The 27,316-nt window shown below is 44.7% G+C and overlaps 1 protein-coding gene across 1 annotated transcript in view; it reads left to right on the top strand.

The window, feature by feature from the left end:
• Positions 1–390: 390 nt before the first annotated feature.
• The window catches only part of C6H1orf21 (chromosome 6 C1orf21 homolog), a 461,362-nt gene continuing 434,436 nt past the window's right edge, over positions 391–27,316 (top strand). Inside the window, exon 1 of the mRNA XM_030206620.1 lies at positions 391–426. The gene's annotated coding sequence lies outside the window, so the exon portion shown is untranslated. The remainder of the gene's footprint in view (positions 427–27,316) is intronic.

Below are 27,316 nucleotides of genomic sequence, written 5' to 3'. Positions count from 1 at the left end.
GGCATTAATGGCTGTGAATAGTCAAGGATTGGGAACCAGGGGGAGCAGGAAGGGGAAAGTCCCTTTTTTATCCTAACACCCACGAGAGTACAGAACGAGAAGGTCCAGGACCAAAAGATCCAGGCCGGTCTAAGAGAGTGGATGGTCACCTTCCCCAGTTAGGTCATTGGAATCAAAAGACTACAAGTCCCAGCAACCCTTGAGGGAGACATAGGGTAGGACTAAGAAGGGTTACCCACACTACCAGTCCCAGAAATCTAAGGGAAAGGAGGAGTATCTGGGAGGGATTGATCAGGAGGATGAGAAACAGCTGGGGGAGAGTGCTGTAGAGGAGCCCATGGACTGGCAGGCAGGGGAGAGTGAAGATTAGAGAGGAGATCCTGGAGGAAGAGCCCATGGACATTTCTGCTCTGGCTTGAGTCAAAGGTGAGCAATTGAAAGGGCTCATGGCCGCTTGGTTCTCTGACTTGATGAAAGGAGGGAGAAAGTGCCTAAGGCAGCACTCGAACTGTAAATAATGGTTTCAACTTGGGTCAAGTGGGAGGTTGTCAGGTGTTGAAGCTGACAAAGAATGGGTGGGACCCTTTCACTTCCCAGGCTGTAAGAGAAGGAAGTGAAGAAAGGGTTGAAAAACTGGACCAGTTGAATTGTGTATACCATGGACTGTGCTCCAGGAATACAAAGGAAAGAAAAAAACCCTGTTTACCCTGAGTTTATGAACATGGGTGGACTTTGATAATATTAAGAGGTAAAAGGACCTGAGGAGTGGGGGGAAGATACAAGCGCCCTACTCCCCATAAAAGGAAGGGGAAAGAGAAGAGGCTGGAATTTGGGACTTTTTAGGGCACTGAAAGACTCGAGCAGCGGGAGGAGCTGCAGTCACGGGCAGGAGACAGAGATTATAAGGGGCAGATAGAGGAGCCCCAGTGAAAATCTATTATCTCTGCTACTGCCCAGGACTAAGTTGAGTGCTCCAGTCTGAGTGGAAACCAGACACCTGAGCCAGAAGGGAGAGAAGGCATAAGTGACTAACCTGGTTTCTCTTTGTAAGCGGATTGTCAAGCAGAGGGATCCAGGAAATTACAGTATCCCGTGGAGTACACACCTCGCAGTATCCCATGGATTACAGGGCTCAGGCCATAAACAGGTGTGTGCTGGTTTCAATTTTACCCCAGGCCCTTTTCCCGGCCCATAGGGAAAAAAGCCCTTTTCCCCAGACCCGGTAAAAACTGGCAAGGTGGCCGCCAAAAACATGTGCCCACACTACTGCAGGACACTTTTTGCCGTGGCTTAGTAAAAGGACCCCTGAGCTTCCTGGCTCTGGCCTCTGCACACACAACCCTAGGAGGGAAAGAAGGTCAAATGCCATATTTAAAGGATCTTTTAGTGCAGTGGTTAATTGTAGTACATTTGTAATCCAATTTTAAGATAGTTAATTTATACTTCTTTTTTTTTTTTTTAATCGGGCTGTTTTCTTCTGCTTCTTTGGACTTCTAGTTCAGTCAGAACCAGTTTCCATTAGGCTAGGGTGCAACCAAACTTTTTCTGAGTGGAGGACTAAACTTAAGAAGAAAGGGGGGGCATGACCAAAAAGTTTGAAAAAAACTATTAATCAGTGTCCCACCAAGCAGAAGACCTGGAAGCTGCCCCAGTGTAATTGCAGTGCCTAATAAATGCAAAGGGTTGGGCTGTGTGAGCGGACTTTGTAATAAGAGCTACAGGCTTTATAGGAAGGAAGACATGAAAGAGGTTCTGCTGCGAAGAGAAGCAGAAAAAGAAAGGGAGAGCTGAAATCATGATCTTTGAATAGGTACATGTTAAAAGAAAACATTGTCATTTTTGTGTGCATTTACCTATTTCCAGAGTGGTTCAGGGTTTTACTGTGTAGCACAGTGTTCATCATCAACCCTATCATAGTAACTTAGTAACATAGTAGATGACGGCAGAAAAAGACCTGCACGGTTCATCCAGTCTGCCCAAGAAGATAAATTCATATGTGCTACTTTTTTATTTGTACTGTCCTCTTCAGGGCACAGACCGTATAAGTCTGGCCAGCCCTATCCCTGCCTCCCAACCACCAACCCCGCCTCCCACCACCAGCTCTGGCACAGACTGTATAAGTCTGCCCAGCACTATCCTCGCCTCCCAACTACCAGTCCCGCCTCCCACCACCAGCTCTGGCACAGACCGTATAAGTCTGCCCAGCACTATCCCTGCCTCCCACCACCGGCTCTGGCACAGACCGTATAAGTCTGCCCAGCACTATCCCCGCCGCCCAACCACCAGCCCCGGCACAGACCGTATAAGTCTGCCCAGCACTAGTCCCACCTCCCAACCACCAGCCCCGGCACAGACCGTATAAGTCTGCCCAGCACTAGCCCCGCCTCCCAACCACCAGCTCTGCCACCCATTCTAGGCTAAGCTCCTGAGGATCCCTTCCTTCTGCACAGGATTCCTTTATGTTTAGCCCACGCATGTTTGAATTCCGTTACCGTTTTCATCTCCACCACCTCCCGCGGGAGGGCATTCCAAGCATCCACCACCCTCTCCGTGAAAAAATACTTCCTGACATTCTTCTTGAGTCTGCCCCCCTTCAATCTCATTTCATGCCCTCTCGTTCTACCGCGTTCCCATCTCCGGAAAAGGTTTGTTTGCGGATTAATACCTTTCAAATATTTGAACGTCTGTATCATATCACCCCTGTTCCTTCCTTTCCTCCAAGGTATACATGTTCAGGTCCGCAAGTCTCTCCTCATACGTCTTGTAACGCAAATCCCATACCATCCTCGTAGCTTTTCTTTGCATCGCTTCAATTCTTTTTACATCCTTAGCAAGATACGGCCTCTAAAACTGAACACAATACTCCAGGTGGGGCCTCATCAATGACTTTACATATGTAAGGTTTGGCAATTAAGATTCAATGCGAAGAAATGCAAAGTGATGCACCTAGGCAGCTATCAACCCTAAATGTGGCCTGCTCTTTCCCTGGTACAAAATTTCCCCCCACCTTTTCCTCAGACTTGTTGCTGACATACCTCCATAACAGTTACTCTTTTAATATCTGTACTATGCAGCTCTTGGTGAGTTTGAGCTATATGCAGCCCCAAATCCCACTTTATTCTTACAAGACAGAGGGGTCCTTTTACTAAGGCGCGTTGAAAAATGGCTTGCGGTAGTGTAGGCGTGGGTTTTGGGTGAGCGCTGATCCATTTTTCAGCGTGCCTGTGAAAAAGGCCTTTTTATTTGTTTTGCTGAAAATGGACATGCGAGAAAATCAAAATTGCCATGCGTCCGTTTTGGGTCTGAGACCTTACTGCCAGCCATTGACCTAGTGGTAAAGAATCTGGGCGGTAATGACCTCCGCGTGTCAAATGCCACTTGGCACGTGTCCGTTACATGTGCCCGAAAATAAAAAACATTTTTCAGACACGCGTATCGAACATATGCCAAAAATGAAATTACCACAAGAGCCATGCAGTAGTCGGGCGGTAACTCCATTTTGGCACACATTGGGCACGTGTAGACGCTTAGTAAAAGGGACCCCAGAGAGAGCAACATACAGTTCAAACTTACTGCAAACTATATGATGATGAAAGTCAACAGAATCACTGTTCAATAAGTGGCACCACATAAAAGCCTCCAGAGAAAGTATAGGGGGAGATGGGGAAGAGTTGGCTTGAAGGAGGAGGTGGGGGGGGGGAGGGGAGGGTAAGACAAGGTAGTAGTGCAAGCCCTTTGTGCAAATCCCAACCTGGATATGCCAATTCCAAGTTTATTTCAGCTTTGATATACCACCCAATCAGTAGGCTCTCTGAGTGGTTTACAATATACTAAGGTATAGGAGGAAAAGAAAGAAACAGAACTACAATATCATATAAGAAAGAAGAGGTAAAGTACATGTAAATTACAGGCAATGGACTCCCCTGGACACCCGACCCAGGGGACAGCAGGACGCAAGGTTAGGGGGCAAAAATAAAAAAATCATTAATTGATGCCAAAGGCATCATTAAACAAGAATGTGGACTCCTTTAAATATTTAGGGGTTACTATAGATTCCTAGCTCTCCTTCTCAGTTCTCATCTGTTCTATGATCATGCTTTTCCTCGCTGAGCTCTATTCGCATTCTCTGCCCTTTCTTGGATGACGACGCTTGTGCCATTCTTCATGCTATAGTCATTACTAAGCTGGACTATTACAATGTCATCTATGCAGGATTTCCATCACCACTCCTCAAAAAATTGCAATCAGTACACACCATCGCTATATATATTCTTTCCAGCGCATGTCATTTTCATCATATTACACCCTTACTCAGACATCACCAGTGGCTCCCAATTACCTTCCGTATTCAGTACAAAATCCTAGCATTGACTCATAAAGTTCTTTTCTCAGAAATTCTTGCTTGCCTCTCATCCTTGATTGTCTTGTTCAGACCTATACGCACTTTGCAAACTTCAACTGGTAATCAGCTGTCTATTCCTGCACTTACACACACTAGACTCCAGGCTTCTTGCCATGCTGCCTTTTTCTCGTTAAGTCTGTCTTTATGGAATTCACTGCCTTTTGCTCTCAACACTGAACAGTCTTATCAGCATTTTAAAATGGCCCTAAAGACACACCATGTTTGCAAAAGCTTTTCTATAGGCCCCTGAGTTTGGAGGACCGGTTTGGCTGGCTGGCTGGCAGTTCCAGGCTCCCTATCTTATCTTATGCTATCTTATCTCTAGTATCTGGCTGTCACTAATTTCTCTTTAACTTTTAAGTTGGCGTTCCTTTCCTATTGTTTTTGATCATTTTACTTCTGAACTGTTTTGATTGTACGAAAGGCGGTATATTACATTTTAATAAACTAAACTAATGTCTTTAAACCAGTCTTAAATTGCTCTAATGAATGCTCTTCCCAAAGAGCTAAGGGTAGATAGTTTCACAGGGATGGAGTGGTGATGCTAAAAGTTCTGGATCTGATGGTATTAAGACCAGTAATTCAAAAGAAGGGGATAAGTAGATTCTGCTGAAAGAACACGGTGTTCTATGAGAAGCATTTGGAATTAAAAGCCTAGATAAGTATAATGCGGAACCTGAGTTGTGAACTTTCCGAGTTACGGTTAGATTTATAAATGTAATTCTATGATTAATCAGTAACCAGTGCTCCTCTCGCAGTCGTAGGGTCACATGATGAAATTTCTTAGAGTTTGTAATCAGTTTAACAGCCATATTCTGAATTTTTTGCAATCTTTTCAGATCAGTACTACGCACGCCCTTCAGCAAGGCATTGCAGTACTCCAACTGGCTAATGATGAGAGCATGAACAAAGTGCAGGCTTGGTGATTATACTCCTGATTGACAAGAACTTTCTAAGTTTATAGAAGTAACTTTGAATAGTACTTGAGCTACGTTTCTGGAAACTGAGATGCTGATCAAGAATTACCCCACAACTTTGAATATGGAGCTGAACGGAACCTTACTTCCTGCAGTCATAATTGGAGTCAGTAGTTGTGGATTATCTGTGAAAATAAGATGCCTTGTCAGTGGCATAGCTAGGGTAGTTGACACCCGGGGCCGGTCATTTTTTAACACCCCCCTCCAAGATCTAGTACTAGGCATGCCGAGAATACAAAACACTCAGGACCTATAGAGCAATTCTACCATACCATAAGCAGTCATTTCTACGAGTCACACAAGGAAAAGGAAAGCATCTTAAACACTACAGTGAGCACTAGAACATCAATTCACCTATTGTAAAACGAAACCAGACAGAATAGTACAGATCGTCAATCCTGCACAGTCAATGCCAACTGAAAGCCATGTCTTTTTCACAAACACAGATACACCCTAATCCACTATAGAATATGTAATAATAAACTTTCTATTTAGACAAAAATTAAACTGAACCCCCAAGATGCCAGACTCTGCATACAATGCAACACCACAGAAACAGAAAATGTCCCCTAGTACTGTGCAAAACATATAGACAGCAGATGTAAATTTGAAAAAACTAACAAGTACCAATCACCACTTTACAAATTAAGAAATAGAAATAAAACAAATATAGAAAATAAAATAATACCATTTTATTTAGCTTTCAGAGGCCAAAACATCCTTCCTCAGGTCAATACAGTATAGCGCTGTTACAGTATCCTATCCTGACCTGAGGAAGGGGGTTTTGTTCTCCGAAAGTTAGCCAAAATGTATTAAAATTAGTCCAATAAAAAAATTTCCTTGTTTACATGTTCTATTATAAACATTTATTAACACAGCTACAATACTACTTTATCCTAAAGCAAAAAAATAAAAATATATATTTTATTTACAGTTTGTTGTCTCTGGTTTCTGCTTTCCTCATCTTCTTTTCACTGTCTTCCTTCCATCCAGCATCTGTCTTTGTTCTCTCTCTGCCATCCAGTGTCTGCCCTTTCTGCTGTCCCCTCCATCCAATGTCTGCCCTCTCTCCCTGCCTTCATCTACATCTGTCCTCTATCTCTGCCCCTTCCATCCACCATCTGCCCCTGTCTGCCCTTTCTATCTCTTCCATCCACTGTCTGCCCTTTCAATCCACCATTTGCCCTCCCTCCCCCATCCATCCAGGGTCTGCCCTCCCTCTCACTCCCCCTTCCATCCAGGATCTATCCCCTCTCTCTGCCCCTTTTTTTCAGCCCCCAGTTCCAGCCCCACTATCCCACCAGTCCCCAGTTTCAGCCCCAGCCCTTTTCTCTCACCAGTCCCGAGCTTCAGCCCCCAGCCACTTCTCCCTGTCCCCTTTTCAGTCCCCAGTTTCAACCCCAGCCCTTTTCTCTCACCAGTCCCGAGCTTCAGCCCCAGCCACTTCTCCCTGTCTCCTTTTCAGCCCCCTTCATCCACATGCCTTGTATTAGGGCCCCTCTTTTCAGCCCAACCCATTCTCCCACCTGACCCAGGCATGCCCCATTTTCCCTCATGACCCCTTCTCAGACCCCAGTTCCAGCCCCCTTCTCCCATCTGAGAACCCTCACCTCACCCCACCCCTTCTCCCATCTGAGAACCCCCTCCCCACCCTACCCCAGTCCCCTTCTCCCATCTGAAAACCCTCCCCTCCCCATCTGAGAACCCCTCCCCACCCCGACTCAATGACAGCCCTCTTCTCCTGCCACCACCCTACCTTTATGTTTAAGTGGTTTTTATTATAACTTCAGCACGTTACAACTATGTCAACAATACACTGCAAAGTTCCACAAACATACCATGCTGTATGCAAACATCATAATACACCATAACATCTTAATAACTTTTTGAAAAAGAACTTCCCCCTCCCCTTATCCCCCCTTCCCCCTCCCTCTAAACTTCCAACAATGCGCTTCAACATCAACTGCATATTAAGTTTTATCTCCCCCATCCTTTCCCCCGTCTTGTAGATTAGATACTTCGATCATCACCCTACCTTTAAAAATATTTTGTGAAGGTTGCAGGCAGCACCTCCCGTCTGCCCTGCTTGTAAAAGAAGTAAATCTCTTCTCGTCGTCATCGGGCCTCACTGTGTCCTGCCTTTGCAGAAATAGGAAGTTACCTCAGAGGAGGGCGGGACACAGTGAAGCCCGACGACGAGGAGAAGAAGAGATTTACTTCTTTTACAAGCAGGGCAGACGCGAGGCGCTGCCTGCAACTCCGCTTCACAAAATTTTTTTTAAAGGAGGGTGGGAGCAGCGGGAGCGGAGCACCCCCCACATGCTGACACCTGGGGCAGACCGCCCCCACCGCCCCGCCCTTGCTATGCCACTGGTGGGGAAACCTGTATTTTCGAAACAAGATGGCCGTCCATCTTTCATTTAGATAATTTATTTATTGCATTTGTATCCCACATTTTTGCACCTCTTTGCAGGCTCAATGTGGCTTACAATACATCATGAATGGTAGCAATATATTCGAAAATAGACATTTGGTGATACAGAAGGGTCTTGGGTAACATGATAATGATAAAACATGATAGTAATATAGCAAGCATATATTATAAGACAGTTTTGAATATATGTGGAGGAGTGATGCGTGTTCACATTTGTTGATCTTTGTGGTATGCCTTATTAAAGAGATGAGTCTTCAGTAGTTTGCGGAAGTTGGTTAGTTCGTAAGTCGTTTTAAAGTTGCGTGGAAGTGTAGATTAAGGAATGTGCGGGATGATCTTTTAGCTTTCCAGGGTGGTAAGTCTATCAGGTCTGACATGTAGGCTGGTGCGTCTCCGTGAATGATTTTGTGAACTAGGGAGCATATTTTGAACATGATGTGTTCTTTAAGTGGGAGCCAGTGTAGCTTTTCTAGTAGGGGTTTAGCACTTTCATATTTTGTTTTGCCGAATATGAGTCTAGCTGCAGTATTCTGGGCTGTTTGAAGTTTCTTGATTATTTGCTCTTTACAGCCGGCGTATAGTGCGTTGCAGTAGTCTAGATGACTGAGCACCATTGATTGTACCAGGTTACGGAAAGCAGTTCTTGGGAAGAAAGGTCTCACTCTTTTTAATTTCCACATTGAGTAGAACATTTTCTTGGTTGTGTTTTTCGCATGGCTCTCGAGTGTTAGGTGTCGATCGATGGTAACTCCAAGAATTTTTAGGGTTTTCGAAATTGGGAGTTTCAGGTTTGGTGTGTTAATGCTGGTAAATTTGTTTGTGTTATGTTGAGAGGTAAGTATTAGGCATTGGGTTTTTTCTGCATTAAGCTTCAGCTGAAATGCATCCGCCCATGAGTGCATGATATGGAGACTTTGGTTGATTTCGTTGGAAATTTCCTTTAAATCTTGCCTAAATGGGATGTAGATCGTTATGTCATCTGCGTATATGTATGGGTTGAGGTTTTGGTTTGATAATAGTTTGGCCAAGGGTATCATCATTAAGTTGAATAGAGTCGGCGAGAGGAGGGATCCCTGTGGGACGCTGCATTCGGGTATCCACGTGGGTGAAGTAGTCAAGTTAGATGTCACTTGGTATGATCGTGTGGTCAGGAATCCCTTGAACCAATCGAGATAATACAGCCAGGGATGTCCAAATCCTGAAATTTGGCAGTAATATATCGGTTGGTCAGTAAACACTAAAAGTGCACTTTGGTCTGTCTTCAGAGAGGAGTAATGTAGGTAGCATAAAACAAAGAGATTGTGATGTAGGGCAAGATATAGTCACAAAAGGACATAGGAAAAAAACAGATATAGAGTGAATAAAGAACAAGTATACTAATGGCTCGGACAATTGCAACAGGGCTTAAAATATATTCGTTATGGAGCATAAAAGCAATCAAAATTTTTTTTTAATGTCAAGAAAGCATAATATCACCAGCAATAGAGTACTAGGCTGAAATATTGTGTTTCTTATCTGTTTGAGATGGCTGTACGAGTTCTTAAATTATTGAGGGACAGATGGACTTACAGTAGAGGCTAATTAAGGTAAATGTGAATTAGTATAGATTCCATCAGTTGTAGAGATCAGTGCAAAAGTAGCAGGTTGCTGAAACTAATATTACTGGGGATACCTTGATACAGATATGTAAATCCAATAGTAGTGATCCCAGAAAGCTGAAAAGTAAGTATTGCCAATAAAGTCTATGGTAATAAAAGGAAAGGAGGCTCCAGAAAGGCAGTAGATAGTAATCTTGACTTGCGTTCACTTACATTCAACCTCTCCACAATGCTCAAATAGACCCCAGCTCCACGTGGAAATATAGATGGCTGCAAATCATATAGCTGCAATGACAATTTATCAGCAAACTCTGAGATTAGGCACAATTCGGTCCAACGAGCATTTCATTCAGCACTGGGGAGAGGTGCCATTTTTGTCAGCAACCTTTTTGCGTTGAAGGATTAACAATGGCACACAAAGGGAAATTCTGTTGCCAGTCGTGACAGTTTAGAGAAACATATTAATGAGAAAATACTTGCCACACTATCCTTAGGTTGGACTTTGACTCCAACCTGTCATTCTTCATAATTGGTCGTACAGCTCCGAGTAGGGCTGCGAATCATGTGGAGGGGCATTTTCAAAAGGGACGTCCAAGTTTTGATGAGGTCATCCTCGCAAAACATCCCGATTCAGGGGCGGGGAAACCCGTATTTTCGAAACAAGATGGACATCCATCTTTCGTTTCGATAATACGGTCAGGGATGTCCAAATCCTGAAATTTGGTCGTCCCTAGACTTGGTCGTTTCTAATTTTCGGCGATAATCGAAACCAAAGACGTCCATCTCAGAAACGACCAAATGCAAGCAATTTGGTCATGGGAGGAGCCAGCATTTGTAGTGCACTGGTCCCCCTGACATGCCAGGACACCAATCGGGCACCCTTGGGGGCACTGCAGTGGACTTCATAAATTGCTCCCAGGTACATAGCTCCCTTGCCTTGTGTGCTGAGCCCCTCAAAACCCACTACCCACAACTGTACACCACTACCATAGCCCTTACGGGTGAAGGGGGGCACCTAGATGTGGGTGTGGTGGGTTTTGGAGGGCTTGCTGTTTCCTCCACAAATGTAATAGGAAGGGGGGATGGGCCTGGGTCCACCTGCCTGAAGTGCACTGCACCCACTAAAACTGCTCCAGGGACATGAATACTGCTGTGATGGAGCTGAGTATGACATCTGAGGCTGGCAATCAATATTTTGAAAAATATTTTTGAGGGTGGAAGGGGGTTAGTGACCACTAGGGAAGTAACGTGAGGTCATCCCTGATTCTCTCTGGTGGTCATCTGGTCATTTCGGGCACCTTTTTGTGCCTTGGTCGTAAAAAAAACACGACCAGGTAAAGTCATCCAAGTGTTCGTCAGGGACGTCCTTGTTTCTTTCGATTATGGGTCGAGGACGTCCAAGTGTTAGGCACCTTCGCTACACCTCCGATATGCCCCCTTGAACTTTGGCCATCCCTGCAACGGAAAGCAGTTGGGGACATCCAAAATTGGCTTTTGATTATACCGATTTGGATGACCCTGGGAGAAGGATGTCCATCTTCCTATTTATGTTGAAAGATGGGCATCCTTCTCTTTCGAAAATGAGCCCAATAGTTGCAATGACAATTTATCAGCAACAAAATTGAGATTAGGCAAAATTCGGTCCAACAAGCATTTCAATCAGCACTGGGGCTTTGCCCCTCCCTGGACACAAATTCAGCAGTTCTTTCAACATTGGGGATGCTTAACACCCACAGAGCTGGCTCCCATGATTTGTGCGGTGTTAATGGTGAACAGTGGTACTCAGAATCTCAATGTACCCTTCTAACTCCAGAATTGACCTGGTTGCCTAATTGTCTTTCTGATATCCCAGGGAAGCCTCAGAACTGGAAATAGAATAGACAAATAATATTCTGCTCTACTTTCCTCTGAGGTGTTCAAAATGTTCTTTTTTCAGTAAATAATAGAATGAGTTTGTCCATTTCGCTCTAAACATGATAATTACAGCTCTAGCCTCAGGCTTCTTTCAGTCCATTTGGTACTAATGGGCAGTTTTAAATTTTTTATGTATTCTTTAAATAACCTCAATGTTGTAGAGTGTTCTCCATAAAGGGATATAATATAACCTCTTTATTGATGTCCTATTTATAGATAACAAATGTTTAATTGCATCTACAGTGCCTAGCCAACTAATGAAATGAAACTGAATATCAAGTACATATCATAGGGAAGATGCCCTCCAGTGAACTTGAAAGTCTGAGAAATGTCCTCACTCCAGAACCCAGGGGCAAGAGAAGGGAAGAGTTATTTGTGATATTTAAGAGACTGGAGAAGTCTCCCCTAGCCTGAAGAGTCATGTTTCAGGAGCTCAGCCTGACCAAACATTGTTCTAAAATTTTTTATTTAATCTGAACATTTCAGTTCAAGGCAGATTATAGGATGATGGTTTTATGATCATCTCTAAAATACAAAATCACACAAAAATACTAAACCTAGTGCCCTACCTGAGGCTATAACATCTCAGTTTTCCAACAGACATAATATCAGCTAATAACTATCTTTTAAGATAATCACATTTTCAAAGTTTCCTTAAACTCCTTGTAAAAAGACGGCTGAGCTGGAGGGACAAGTGTCATCAGCCATGCTGCATGCTGACTCTGAAGAGAATTATTATTTTTTTTGTTTCCTGTGTTGATTGTGGTTTAAAGGCCAGTGGTCAATTTCAAAGGGAAGTATGAGATGTTGTGTGCTTTGTAGTTGGTGTCCTGTGTATTTTTTTGTGAATGTGGACATACAGACAACTTGCTCAAAAGGCAATCCTATAGTCCTGTCCAAAAGGCAGTGTGTGTGTGTGTGTTGGAGAAGGCAACCTGCAATCAGCAGCATATTTTCTACATGTAATAATTCTTGGCAAGGTCACCACTTTATCTTGATTCAGTCAGCCTATTCAAGTATTTATTCTTGCAACCATTAAAAAACAAGAACTCAGTGTAGGTCCTTCAGCTAAGATAAATATTCATGCCTTCTGTGATTTTCCTGCTTGTTTTAGACATGATGATGTTATTGTGACATCGCCGGTTGGCAAGCAGAGGAGTTTAACTATAATGGGAGGGGGGGATCTGTCCTTGAAACAGTGTTATGCGAAACATGTGCCATGTCGGACTGTTTGCCCCTGAGCCGACAAAGCTGATAAAGCTAAGTTTTTACATTTAACGCTTAGTACCTTAAAGCTTTAAGAAAGAATTGTAAATAAGCAATTCTTATTTAAAAATTACAAAGAGACCGATGAAGGACTGACAGGCAGATGATCAAAAGCAAACGCCGGCGCTAGAGGCTGTTAGCGCCACACTAGTGCCGGCATTTGCTACCGCCCCATGATCAGAGCCCTCGAGCACAAGTAGCATGCAAATGCATGCTAAACAGGGCTCTTAGTGCAAGTATCTTGCAAATGCATGCTAATCAGCACTTAACGCATTCATCCCCAATGATCAGCAACCAGCACACCAAAGATTGGGTCGCTGGCCGCGACAAACCCTTTGCCAGCTCCAAGCTGGTGTTAGGGTTTGCAGATCATTGGGGAGGAATGATGAGCATTTGCATGCTGGCAGGCCCCCATTCCCCCCTACAGCAAACCTGCCAGCAAGGGCAGTTGAGGACATCCATCTTCCGATTTAAAGATGGGCGTCATTCTCTTTTCATTGGTCTCCAGCCCAGACCTGTCAAACAAGTACGGGAGGATTGTGCTGAGCGCATGCTGAGGCACAATTCTCCTGCACTTATACCCCATGATCAGAGATAATTGACCTGCTTCAATTTGCATGCGTTATCTCTGATCATAGGTCTAATAGCGCCCTGCACTGCTCCAGCGCTATTTTAGAGCGCTGTTTGGAACAGCGCGGGGCTTTTGATCATCTGCCTGTGAGTGCATGATTCCTGAAGCTGTAAAAAAAACCTTGTCCTCAGCTCCGAGTTGCACTACTGAGGTCTGTTTAAAGAAATAACATTAAGTTCCAATTACAACTATTTGTTTGGACTCTAGTGTCTATTTAGACATTTGTTAGACATATGAAAGGCATTTTTATGCGCTTTAGAAATGCTCTCACTTACTATGAAAGGAAGTACTTTGTCTCTTTGGGAGGCCCACTCACCCACCCATTGGCAGATATGTGCATAAGTGTTTCCGTGTATTGGCGATGTGGTCCCTGGGGATGGGGTTGGGGCAGCAGAGAGTGCATGGAAAAAGTGCTCAAACAAACATGTGCATTTGTACACAAACTTTTCCCAAGTCAATTTTCAAAAGGAAATTTATCCTTTCGAAAACTGATATAAAGCCTGTGGGTTAAAAGTACCTGCAGACTTTACTCCTGCACTCATTGTTTGAAACTTGCTTTCTAAAAGTACATGCATACACTTACCTCATATAAAACAACGCTGCAAAACACATAGGTAGTCTAGGTCAGTGTTTCCCAAATGGTCCTGGAATACCCCCTTGCCAGTAAGGTTTTCAGGCTATCCACAATGAATAAGCATGAAAGAGATGTGTATATAATGGAGGCAGTGTATGCAAATCAATTTCATGCCTATTCATTGTGGATAGCCTGAAAACCCGGCTGGCAAGGGCGTTCTCCAGGACTGAGGCCAAGATGTACTAAAAAATCGTTAAAGCCCTTCCCTTACCGATTCCCTTAGCGAATCGGTAAGGAACGGGCATGCATCAAGGAATAGGAATGCAAATGAGCTGCTCGTTGTAGCTCACTTGCATTCTCTATTCCATCGTTAAACAGTTGGCCGGTCGAGCATGCGCAGGGCAACCAAGCGTTATGCTGGCTGCTCTGCGCATGCCAAGGACGTCCTTTATGGACGTCCTTCACTATATATAAAAAAAAGACAAGCTGTGCCTATGGACGTCCTTTGCCCCCCCTCCCCAAGATTGCCGCCACCGCTCCCCTTCCCCCCTGCATTGACATGACAGCTTCCCGCAGCCCCGGCCACCCCACCATCCTCCGCCTCCCTCCGTCTGCCACCGGGCCAGGCCCTCACAGCGCCTTTCACCTCCGTGTGAAGGCGCTGCAGCAAGCAACAGCTGATCGCTTCCATTCGGACGTCCCTCCTTTCCTTCTTGGCCCGCCTTGTCTGACGTAAGTTACGTTTTAATTGAGGTCCCTGAGGCAGGAACTTGGCCGAAACATGGTGCCATGTCGGGCATTACAAATAAAGTTTTTTCTAGAGGGAGAAGTTATCAAGCTGTGCTATTTGTCCTTTAACAGGCCATAACAAAGCCTGACAAAATTTACAGTGGCAATATTTACATCTCCATGGGTTACATTTTAATAAGATGCAAAACATGCAAATGCATGTTTTGCATCTCATTACTATGCAGATATCCTAATGTGACTTGTGGTGATACACTATAAGTCACATTAGGGCCACAAAATCAGGGTAAATTAACCCCAGGGTTATTTCATCGTCCAGGAGCATCAGGTTGCAAAGCTGCAGCCCAATGCTCCTGGGTCTGCTGAGCAGGGTCCCCTCCCCCTGATTTACCACCCCTGCAAGGTGGAAGCCCCTCATACCTCCCACCCCCCCACCCCCCCACATGTTCCTGTGAGGTAATCTATAGGACGTTGCTACTTCCCCTTGCGAATGCTCCCTCACATTGTCAGAGCCACCTTAAAACCCATAGTCCCGGCCAAGGAGGAAATGACACAGGAAGAGTGCAGCCAGGAGGGCATTGTCCAGGAAGTCTAAAAGCCCAAGTCGTGGCTAGGTTAAGGAGGCCCAGAGGGAAGCAGCAATATCTAACTCCATTTGCCTCCTACCACCAATGCGTAGACTGCAACTAATACAGTCAGGTAGGCCAAGTTAAACCTAAAATCTTGCAACTTCAGATTTTGACCCAAGTAAATGCTAGAGACTATATTGGTAACTCTGGGGAACAAGGCCAAAGATAAGTGTACTGCTGTGCTGAGAACCAGTAATATACGCCGTGGCTGTGTTGCAGCAGGCCACAAAAGAACCTTGTTACATCTAAAGAACATTTTTGTGTTTATTTTCTTTCCCCTTCTCGTGAATGAAACAGGACCCCTACCGAATACTTATAATAAAACAATCTTTTCTATCACTAGCAACCCATCCAGTCCGGCGCCTTCCACAAAATGGCACTAGGGCCTAGGAGCACTATTTTGTGGGAGGTGTTGGACTGGGCAGGAGCAACTATGCATTGCTCCTGCCCAACCAATCTGCTGTACCTCCAATGCTTCTACAGGTAGCCCCTTTAGGGCTACGGGAATATGTGGGGGGTGGGGTTGGGCAGGGCTTCAGCTGGGGGGGGGGGTAAGCTGGGGCGGGGACCCTGCTCCTGGGCCACTGGAATAACTCTGCTTGTGAGGTAGCTTTCAAGCAGCATTTCCCCCCCCCCCCCCCATGGGATTCAGCAACTTGCAGCACTGAGATCTCACAGGTTGTCAAATCACACGTTAAATCAAGGTGCGGTAACAGGCAATCTTTTACTGCACCTTCCTAAACTTTCCTCCTAAATGTCTACATGTTTGCAGATATAGAGGAGTTGCATTTATAAATAACAGAAAAATGTATAATACTGCACTGTACTCCACTGCTCCACCCAGCTACTCCTTCATGCCACTTGGCTGGCAAAATTTTCTGGGGAGAACAGTGTATAAAATAATATGTGCTGGATCATTCTGCCAAGATTGAGCCTGTTCAACAGCCAGTATCTGATGTGACCATGTCATCAGTCTTTACTTAAAGAGAATAAAAGGCTGTGTTCCAAAGCGGGAGATTTGAAGAATTTTTAGAGGCATTTGAACCTAAGGATTTTGAACTTTCCTCATGATCCATTGATTTCAGCCCATGAGATGTTTAAAAAAAAGAACAGCTGAGAAATCTGGGTACACTGACTGAACATTTGTCTATTCTGAAATTCAAATGTCGTGCCTTCTACTTTTCTGGTTATGGGCCCCTTTACAAAGGTACACTAGCGCTTTTAGCATGCGCTAAATGCTAGAGATGCCCATATATTCCTATGGGCATCTCTAGCATTCAGCACATGCTAATTATTAGCACGCGCTAAAAACGCTACCGTACCTTTCTAAAAGACCCCCATGGAGGAGTAGCCTACTGGTTAGTGCAGTGGACTTTGATCCTGGGGAACTGAGTTCAATTCCCACTGTAGCTCCTTGTGACTCTGGGCAAGTCACTTAACCCTCCATTACCCCTGGTACAAAATAAGTACCTGAATATATGTAAACCGCTTTGAATGTGGTTGCAAAAACCTTAGAAAGGTGGTATGTCAAGTCCCAGTTCCCTTTCCCTATTTGAGATTCTACATGGAATGTTGAAACTATTTGTAGATTCTACATGGAATGTTGCTACTATTGAGAGAGATTCTGTTGCTACTATTTCAGATTCTACATGGAATGTTGCTATTCCACTAGCAACATTCCATGTAGAAGCCTGCCCTTGCAGATCAGCAACGCGGTCGCACAGGCTTCCGTTTCTGTGAGTCTGACGTCCTGCATGTATGTGCAGGACGTCAGACTCACAGAAACAGAAGCCTGCGCGGCCGCATTGGTCACCTACAAGGACAGGCTTCTACATGGAATGTTGCTAGTGGAGGAGTAGCCTAGTGGTTAGTGCAGTGGACTTCGATCCTGGGGAACTGAGTTCCATTCCCACTGCAGCTCCTTGTGACTCTAGGCAAGTCACTCAACCCTCCATTGCCCCTGGTACAAAAATATAAGTACCTGAATATATGTAAACCACTTTGAATGTAGTTGCAAAAACCTTAGAAAGACAGTATATCAAGTCCCATTTCCCTATATCTGTATTAGCTATAGATAGAGACTGTATTAAGAGCCTTTTTTTTAGAAAAAGGGATCATTCATTTCTGGGACATCAACTTTCTACTTTCTCTGATGTTTCATGCTTAACACAGGATAGATTTTATTTATTTTTTATTACATTTGTACCCCATGCTTTCCCACTCATGGCAGGCTTAATGCAGCTTTCATATTATATATAAGTACTTATTTGTACTTGGGGCAATGGAGGGTTAAGTGACTTGCCCAGAGTCACAAGGAGCTGCCTGTGCCTGAAGTGGGAATGAAACTCAGTTCTCCAGGACCAAAGTCCACCACCCTAACCACTAGGCCACTCCTCTCACTTTAAAAACCCAAGTGGTTCAGGTTGGGCCATAGTTTCTTCTTTGTTTTCCATGTAAATGTTTGCTTAAATATTGTGGTAATACATATATTTGGGAGGTCTCCAGAACAATTAAACTATTTTCTTGCTGAAAAAGTTTTGTTAAGCCTGAATGGCTTTCCTTTTCTATAAGCTGCATTTAAATTAATTTGTGCTTCTCACTGCAGTTGTTTTGTTTTGTTTTTGAAATTAGATTCTGTGCACTTTTGTGCATCTTGTAATTCTCTCATTTGTGGGCGGAGAGCTTTTCATTTATAAGTATTTCTCTTTTTTAATCTTTTATTTGTTTATTACAGTGGTGAGGAGCTACTTCTAATTATCATTGTTTAGTAGCAATGTCATTTGAAATTCATTAAAAAAAAAATAACTTGCTACATGCCCTTATTTTTAAACCTTTTCTCCCTTTCTGTTTATGGGAGTAGCGTCAGATCTAAATTAGGTTTTTAAGTGAGGAGTTTACCTTCTGCAGGGACATGATGTCCTAGAAAAAGTGATTTAGTTATATTAAGTTATTTATTTTACTTTGTGTAAACCTGTTTAGCCTCAAGGAGCACCAAAACCTATTATTCTAGTCAATTTCAGTTAGTTACCACTTGCCCTTTCTTACAGGAAACAATTTTCTCCTAAATATAGATATTGTTTCATCTTTTATGGGTTTTTCTTCCTTCTAATTTCACATGGATGAATCACCTGAGTCTGCAGGCGGACATGAACACACGCAGCCCTCTGCCACTAGATTTTTCACTACTGATTCATGGTGAACAATATGTTTTATGCTGCTTAGAGCATCTTAGTCATAAATGCCAGGCTCTGAATAGGACAGAGAAAGTTAGGTGTGCAATTTTGGGCACGAATCACAGATCCACTTATAAATTAGTTAGCCAATTGAGCAATAACAATCAATTACTGGTGTTAACAAGCAGTTAATTAGGAGTTACATGTGGATATGCCCTATGCCCTATTCTATATAATGAGTGCTTAAATTTCATATTGTGCAACAGGGCCACTGAGAGGGGGGGCAGGGGGGACAAAATTCCCCAGGCCCGGGCCTCCAAGGGGGGCCTGGTGCCACAGTCCCACCCGCCCTCCGCCGTCGTATTCTATAAAACCATGCCTAATTCTAGGCACACCCTTTACTCGACCATGCCCCTGCCATGGCCACACCCCCTTTGGAGTTGCACAACAGGGCTGCCGAGAGACTGGGTCGGGCCCGGGGGAAGGCCGCCCCCGGGGCCCCGCCCCCACCCCCCGAGGTTGCCGCCACCGCTCCCCCTCCCCCCTCCACCACCCTGAGGTTGCCGTCGCAACTGCCACTGCTCCCCCCTCCACCCCCCCAAGGTCGCCATTGCCACTGCTCCCCTCTCCATCTGCCACCAGGCCAGGCCCCCTGCATTGAAATCACAGAGCATCTCACCTCCGTGTGAAAGCGCTGCAGGCAGCAGGGCAGCAGATCGCCTCCCTTCGGGCCTCCTTCCCTCCCTGTGTCCTGCCCTCGTCTGACGTAACTTCCGCAAGGGCGGGACACAGGGAGGGAAGGAGGCCCGAAGGGAAGTGATCTGCTGCCCTGCTGCCTGCAGCGCTTTCACACAGAGGTGAGAGGCGCGGTGATTTCAATGCAGGGGGCCCGGCCTGGTGGCGGACGGAGGGGGGCGGGTGGAGGGGGGGAGCAGTGGCGACCTCGGGGGGGGGGGGGTGGCGCCCTAGGGGCAGCCTTGCCCCAGGCCCGACCCAGTCCTTCGGCAGCCATGTTGTGCAACTCCAAAGGGGGTGTGGCCATGGCAGGGGCATGGGCAAGTAAAGGGTGTGCCTAGGAATTAGGCATGATTTTATAGAATACCAGCATTTCTGCCTTACTGCCATCATAAATACTCACACCCAAAGTTAGTCGCAAACCCTGGGATTCTGTATATATATAGTTAGCAAACTGTTCAGCCTAAATTGGATGTTAACAAGCAATTATCAGCACTAATTGGTGGTAGTTAGAATTTATGCGCACTACTTGCAAGCGTATTCTGTAACATGGTGCACATAAATTCTAAGTCGCGTAGTTGAAAAGTGGGCGTGGTTATGGGCATGGAATGGGAGGATCGTGTTCATTTCTAAAATCTATGCGCGTTGTTATAGAGTATATCCACACTGTGCCTAATTTAGGCGTCAGGATTTATACCAGGTTTTATTTGGCATAATTGGCCATGACTAAATTTAGTCATGTGGACTGGCGCTTGACGTATTCTCTATACCGTGCGGAAATTTAAGCCTATTCTATAAAATTTAGGCATATTTTAGAGACTATGCCTAAGTGTGATTTTTTTTTTTTACACGTGGAATTTTCAAGTGCCATGTATAGAATCTAGCCCAAAATGTGTGCTTACAGAATACTAGCTTAGCATGGATCATCCTGGTGCCTAACTTTAGGTGCCATTTATTGAATCTGCCCCAAAGAGTATTGCTTTATAACAAGATGTCTTACTTGTACAGCAAGTAGGTACATAAGTTACCCCAATTTTCAAAGGGAAAGTATATGGGTATTTTCCCTTTGAAAATACCCTAGGGAAAGTACATTCACATATTTACATTTATTGTAAATCTGGACAAATCAAGCATTGTCAAGAGACTTATTTTTGTGTTATCTTCGCTGTTTCTTTTTAGCAGTGGCTTTCCCCGTGTCCATCTCAATAACAGATTATGGACTTTTCCAAAACCTTTTTTAAACCCAGATACTCAAACCGCTGATACCACATCCTCTGGCAACGAGTTCCAGCGCTTAACTATTCTTTGAGTGAAAAAATATTTCCTCCAATTTGTTTTAAAAGTATGTCCATGCAATTTCATTGAGTGTCCCCTGGTACTTTTTGAATGAGTGAAAAATCGATTCCTCCACAAGCTCCACACCACTCAGGATTCTGTACTACTTACTACTTATCATACGCTGTACACTTGAACATGAAGAGACAGTCCCTGCTCAACAGAGCTTACAATCTAATTAGGACAGACAAACAGGACAAACAAGAGATAAGGGAATATTAAAGTGAGGATGATAAAATAAGGGTTCTGAACAAGTGAATAAGGGTTAGGAGTTAAAAGCAGCATCAAAAAGGTGGGCTTTTAGCTTAGATTTGAAGACAGCCAGAGATGGAGCTTGACGTACAGGCTCAGGAAGTCTATTCCAGGCATATGGTGCAGCAAGATAAAAGGAACGGAGTCTGGAGTTAGCGGTGGAGGAGAAGGGTGCAGATAAGAGAGATTTACCCAGTGAACGGAGTTCCCTGGGAGGAATGTAGGGAGAGATGAGAGTGGAGAGCTACTGAGGAGCTGCAGAGTAATGCACTTATAGGTCAATAAGAGGAGTCTGAATTGTATGCGGAAACGGATAGGAAGCCAGTGAAGTGACTTGAGGAGAGGGCTAATATGAGCATAACGACACTGGCAGAATATTAGTCGTGCAGCAGAATTTTGAACAGATTGAAGAGGAGAGAGATGGTTAAGTGGGAGACCTGTGAGAAGCAAGTTGCAATAGTCTAAGCAAGAGGTGATAAGAGTGTGGATGAGGGTTCTGGTAGTGTGCTCAGAAAGGAAAGGGCGAATTTTGGTGATATTATAGAGAAAGAAACGACAGGTTTTAGCAGTCTGCTGAATATGTGCAGAAAAGGAGAGGGAGGAGTTGAAGATGACCCCAAGGTTAGGAGCTGATGAGACAGGAAGGATGAGAGTGTTATCCACAGAAATAGAGAATGGGGGAGAAGGAGAGGTTGGTTTAGGGGGAAATAATTTTGTAGACCTCAATCATATGCCCCTCAGCCGTCTCTTTTCCAAGCTGAAGAGCTTACTATAATTAAATTATAGGCACATATATACTATATCTAGTTATACTAGGAAAGTAGGCACCTGCATTTCTTTACACACCTATAAGGTACCATTTGGGCACCTAATTATGGATCCACAGTTATAGAATTATTGTCATGGTTGTGCCCATGTTTCGGGCTCTCCTTCTTCTTGCCACCTGGTGGCCAGACCTGGTGGCTGCAATGAACTGTCTGGTTATTATCATCCGTTCCAGATTTCAGCCCAGTCCGGTCCAGATCTTCTGGGCTGCCAGACTTGTTTGAACCTACACAGCACCCGTAATTGCCTGATGATTGCTGCAGCTGAGCCTCAGCTGCTGCTGGGCTTATTAGCCATTTTGAAACCTTTCTGCTTTGCCTTTGCATCACCTTAGGCCCTGGTTTGTTGGTGCTTGTTGCACTTCTGCTTTGTGTGGGTTCTTGCTTGAAATTCTTGTCTGTTTTCAGTTAGTCTGTGTGTAGTTAGATTAGGTTGTGGTTTGTTTTCTAGTCTTGTCTCTGGGTTATAGTTTTGTGTTTAGTCCTTGTCTGCTTGTGTCTTAGTGGCTGCTTGCATCTTTCAGTCCTGTCCTTTAGCTTATCCTTTCCTTGCCCTGCTGTCCCTGTATGTTCCTTTCCCCTCTGACCCTCAGTCCTGGTTCAGCCTAGTGGGGAATGAAAATAAAAAAGGTGGGAATATGAGCCAGGCTATCCAAAAACTGGAACCAAACCGAAGTTTTGAAATAAAATGTATTTAATAATTTCCAAATAAATGATAATAAAACAACTTCTTACTCTGTATATGGGATTTCTAGTATAGGCTGCAACATGATTTCCGAGATAGTTATGATAGGTGCTCTATATATGTGTCTAACTTTATATTCCATGTTTGTTTTTTATTTTCATTTTATGCTACTACTACTACTACTACTACTTAGCATTTCTATAGCGCTACAAGGCATACGCAGCGCTGCACAAACATAGAAGAAAGACAGTCCCTGCTCAAAGAGCTTACAATCTAATAGACAAAAAATAAAGTAAGCAAATCAAATCAATTAATGTGTACAGGAAGGAGGAGAGGAGGGTAGGTGGAGGCGAGTGGTTACAAGTGGTTACGAGTCAAAAGCAATGTTAAAGAGATAGGCTTTCAGTCTAGATTTAAAGGTGGCCAAGGATGGGGCAAGACGTAGGGGCTCAGGAAGTTTATTCCAGGTGTAGGGTGCAGCGAGACAGAAGGCGCGAAGTCTGGAGTTGGTAGTAGTAGAGAAGGGAACAGATAAGAAGGATTTATCCATGGAGTGGAGTGCCTGGGAAGGGGTGTAGGGAAGGACGAGTGTGGAGAGATACTGGGGAGCAGCAGAGTGAGTACATTTATAGGTTAGTAGAAGAAGTTTGAACAGGATACGAAAACTGATAGGGAGCCAGTGAAGCGACTTGAGGAGAGGGGTAGTATGAGTAAAGCGACCCTGGCGGAAGACGAGACGGGCAGCAGAGTTTTGAACCAATTGGAGAGGGGAGAGGTGACTAAGTGGGAGGCCAGCCGTGGGATCTATTGAGTTCTCCACATGCGTGGATTCTCTTTAGACTTCAGCCTAGTGGAGATCCAGGTCCTGCCCTGTCCGGTAAGTCCTGCCGGCCACCTGCACCCAGGGGCTCAACTCCTGAGGCACGGTGGTCAAGTGCAGGTGAAGTCTAACTGTTTGTCAGAGTTCTGCCTTGCCTCTGGTGTGGGGTGGTTTCGCCTGCCGATGCCACTCCTCGGCAGTGGCCCAAGGGCTCACAAACCTAGTTCCTGCTTTGGAAAACGTGACAATTACTCTCATAAGGCTTTTATTTTATTCATTATTTTTTTATTATGTCAGCCTGTCACGTTCACTAAACAGGAACTGGGTTTGTGAGCCCTTGGGCCACTGCCAAGGAGCAGCAGTGGCAGGCAAAACCACCCCACACCAGAAGCAAGGCAGAACAGACGTACTGGTAAATCCAGGCTAGGTCTCTGGCAGTCAGCCAGCAAGCAGAAGACAGGTCCAGGCAAAGGTTCAAAAGGCAGGCGGCAAGCAAAACAAAGTCCAGGTCCAGGCAAAGGTTCAAAAGGCAGGCGGCAAGCAAAACAAAGTCCAGGTCCAGGCAAAGGTTCAAAAGGCAGGCAGCAAGCAAAAGAATATTCCAGTGACACTCCGGGTCTAGGCAGGCGGCAAGCAGAAGAATAGTCCAGTAACTGGCGGGGTTCAATAGGCAAGAAACCAGCAAACACAGAATCAGGATCAGACAAAGTCTCTCAGGCAGAAGTGCACCAGCACCCTCATACCAGGGCCTAAGACGCAATGCAAAGGCAAAGGACTGCAGTCTCTAGGTGATTAATAAAGCCCATCTACACCTGAGACGCAGCTGCAGCAAATCTAAGTAACTATGGAGGCTGTTCCCACAGGAGATCTCTAAGGACCAAATATGGGCTTCCTTCCTGTCCTCGTTACTCCAAGATGGCTTCCTATGATATGATCTATTCAAGGTGGCTGTAACTCTTGAGCTATCCAAGATGGCTACCACTCTTGAGCCATCCAAGATGGCTGCCGCCCTTGAGCCAACCCAGCTGACGGCTGCCAGAGATAGGAAACCGAAACAGATCTTCCCAAAGACAGAACTACTCCAGAAAGGATAGGCAGAAGCCAGCTCAGAAGCGGACCCCCAGACATCAGGTAGAGGCTGTGAGGGGTCACGGCCACAGACGTGACATAGCCCCAATGAGCTAATTTAAAGCCATGAAAGAAGACATTGCAGTAAGCTCTAGTGCACACTTATTACAGCTAGAAAGTGGAGGAGTAGCCTAGTGGTTAGTGCAGTGGACTTTGATCCTGGGGAACTGAGTTCAATTTCCACTGCAGCTCTTTGTGACTCTGGGCAAGTCACTTAACCCTCTATTGCCCCTGGTACAAAATAAGTACCTGAATATATGTAAACCGCTTTGAATGTAGTTGCAAAAACCTCAGAAAAGTGATATATCAAGTCCCATTTCCCTTTCCCCTTACTGTGGAATATGCTTAGGCATCTCAATGTAAGTTCCAAATGTGCTCGTGCAAACCATGCACTAAATAATTTTTTTGACTTTTTCTTGGAGAGGGCATCTGGGGTAGAGAGTGGGCATGACATTGTGAATCTGTACATTGCTGCATGCTGATTAGCATGGGATTAGGTGGCAGTAAGGGCTCACATCTAATTTTTGGTAATGGCAGTGCGCTAATAGTACATGGCTATTAACTTGGAAAATGAACAACTGGCTATTTTCTGGCTGTGTGGAAAAAACCCATATAATGGTGAGTTAATGCCACTTTCTACTGCAGCTTTGTAAAAGGACTCCTATGTATGATATCATGTGTTTACAGAATTAGGTAGAATTGTTAACTTGCTCACACCTTTCTCAATAATGGCTCAAAATGAGTTACATATAAGGTAATCTAGGTATTTCCCTGTCCCTGGAAGACTCACAATCTAATTTCATATCTGAGGCAATGGAGGTTGAGTGACTTGCCCAAAATCACAAAGAGCAGCAGTGGGATTTGAACCTGGTTTCCCTGGACAACATACCCAGTGCTCTAACCATTAGGTTACTCTTCCACACGATATATGTATAAAAAAATGGACTAAAGGTCTGTCATAAAATGCCTAGCCACCCCCTGGGGTTACCCCACAACCACTTAGATGGTCTATCCCTAGCACAGCTTAGGTCCACCTGCACCTAGTGCTTGTGCTCTACAGTAACACCTTCCTCCCACCGACTGGGTCACAACTGCCTCTGGGTGAGTCTCCCGCTCTCAAATTATCCCCAGTGATTTCTGAGTTACTGGAGCCACACTCCCAGTGGTCCCACAGTTCCCAGAAAGCACTCACAGACCCAACACATAAACTACAAGGATTCTTCATAAGTCCAGACAGGCAGAGTCAACAAAGTAAATATTGTTTATTGTCACAACTTGAACAGTGAAACAGAAAAGGTGCAATCAGCAAAACAATAACAGGTAACTGAAATATGGATCAACTATAACACTAACTAAACATTTGTTTACTTTCTAAAAAATACCTGGGAAGATCAGGAAATATGCTGATCACAGATTATCAAATATAACTGATCACAGGGCCTCAGCAAAGAGATCTGTCTTTCTCTTCTCCCTGGCTAAGACTGGGGAAAAAGCCAGTAAAATCCAAATGAAAATGAACACCTGGTCCAATCAGAGCCCAGAACAACAATCTTTGAAACTATACTGCAGACTGCCTTTCAAAAAGGCTTAAACAAGAAAACAGCCTTGGTTCTGTAGTAGCTTCAAAACATAAACACGCACCATCTGCTGGCCAAACTAGAGAAATACACTTCAGGAAATAATTAAGGCAGTTTACAGGCTTAAAAAACCCCACTGTTCTTTCACAATATGTTACTATCCTAACTATTTTATATGTGCAATCGGCACATAATTGTTAGTGCTTATGCTGTAGATTATCCCACTGTCACAGCCTGAGCTGTGCCCCGCATCCTGACTTACCTGAGGGGGCCCTGACAGGAGTGAGGAGGGATGCAGTGATCTCCTCGGAGGGCTCCCAGCACTTCTCATCACTGCGAAAAGCTGCAGACACTATCACCTCCGCTGAAGGACAACTCCCTGCTGCCTACCAGGTTGATGGGCCTAGGCTCCCTTAGGCGTGTTCCAGAAGAACATGTAAAGGGCCAGTGGCGGGAAGGACTAGGGGATGCCGTCTGCTGACATCACTCCAGCAGGCCTATTTCTGAAGCTCTGAGCCTGCTCAATGTCGCCTTTGCGTCTACATGCCTGGCCTATGTTGGTGACCTGTCTCCAGCCTAGCTTCAGCATTCCTGTCTGCAGCCTTCCTCAGCATATCTGTCTCCAGCCATCCTCAGCATTCCTGTCTCCAGCCTAGCCTCTGCATCCCTGTCTCCAGCATCCCAGTTTTCCTGGTCTACCTCCAGGTCCTGATCCAGTAGGCCTGCCCCCAACTTAGGGTTCTTTTCAGAGCCACCTCCAGGTCATGGTCTGCCAGACCTGCCCCCCAAGGGCTCTTCTCAGAGATATTCACAGGGTCAGTGCCATGAAGCTTGTTTCCCAGAGCTGCTCCCTACTGCTGGCCATTCAAGCTACCTCAGAGGGTATCTCGCCTGCTGCTGCTCAGGACCACTAGGCCTCCTGGCAGAATCTCGTGTCTCCCGACTGTGGTCCAAGGGCTCACTAACCAAGACCTTGCAACATCCTAACCAAGACCTCGCAAAATCCTACAGGGATTTTAGAACATTTATAGCCAATTTAAAATTTGCAGATGAACTGGGTACAGTATGCTGTTTTTGGTTACGTAGAAAAACTTTTAATTTGTGTTGGGCTTTTTTTCTGGCAAATTATAATCTTTGTCTTTTCCAGTTGCCCCGTATGGCTCATAATTTACAGTAAGTCTGTAGCAGGTTCAGTTTCTCTTGCACACCTTCCCCAGGATTCTATAAATGGCAATTAAATTTGCACGTGCAAATGAGTGCACATTGCTGATATGTGTGTGCAACTTAATTAATGAGCCAATTGGCACCAATAATTGGCCTTAATTGGGAGTTATGCGCACATCATATTATATAACGATGTGTGAAGAACTCCTATAGTGCATAATTCCAAGTGGACCTGGACAGAGGCATTCCCAGAATTTATACATATTATTACAGAATAGACTCGATTTGCACATAATTTAAGCACCAGCATCTACACCTGCTTTCAGCAGGCATGATTGCCGACACAGATCCTTTAAAGAATAACGCTCAGTGTATAAAATTTTCAGCATTGATTTTTCAGTGCCATGTATAGAATTAGTCCCTTGTGGATAAAAATGTGTTATTATGGGAT

This window comes from Microcaecilia unicolor, chromosome 6, assembly GCF_901765095.1.
Source record: "Microcaecilia unicolor chromosome 6, aMicUni1.1, whole genome shotgun sequence".
Classification (NCBI taxonomy): domain Eukaryota; kingdom Metazoa; phylum Chordata; class Amphibia; order Gymnophiona; family Siphonopidae; genus Microcaecilia; species Microcaecilia unicolor.
The sequence above is the reverse complement of the archived record's forward strand: the minus strand, read 5'-3'. Positions and strand labels throughout refer to the sequence as shown.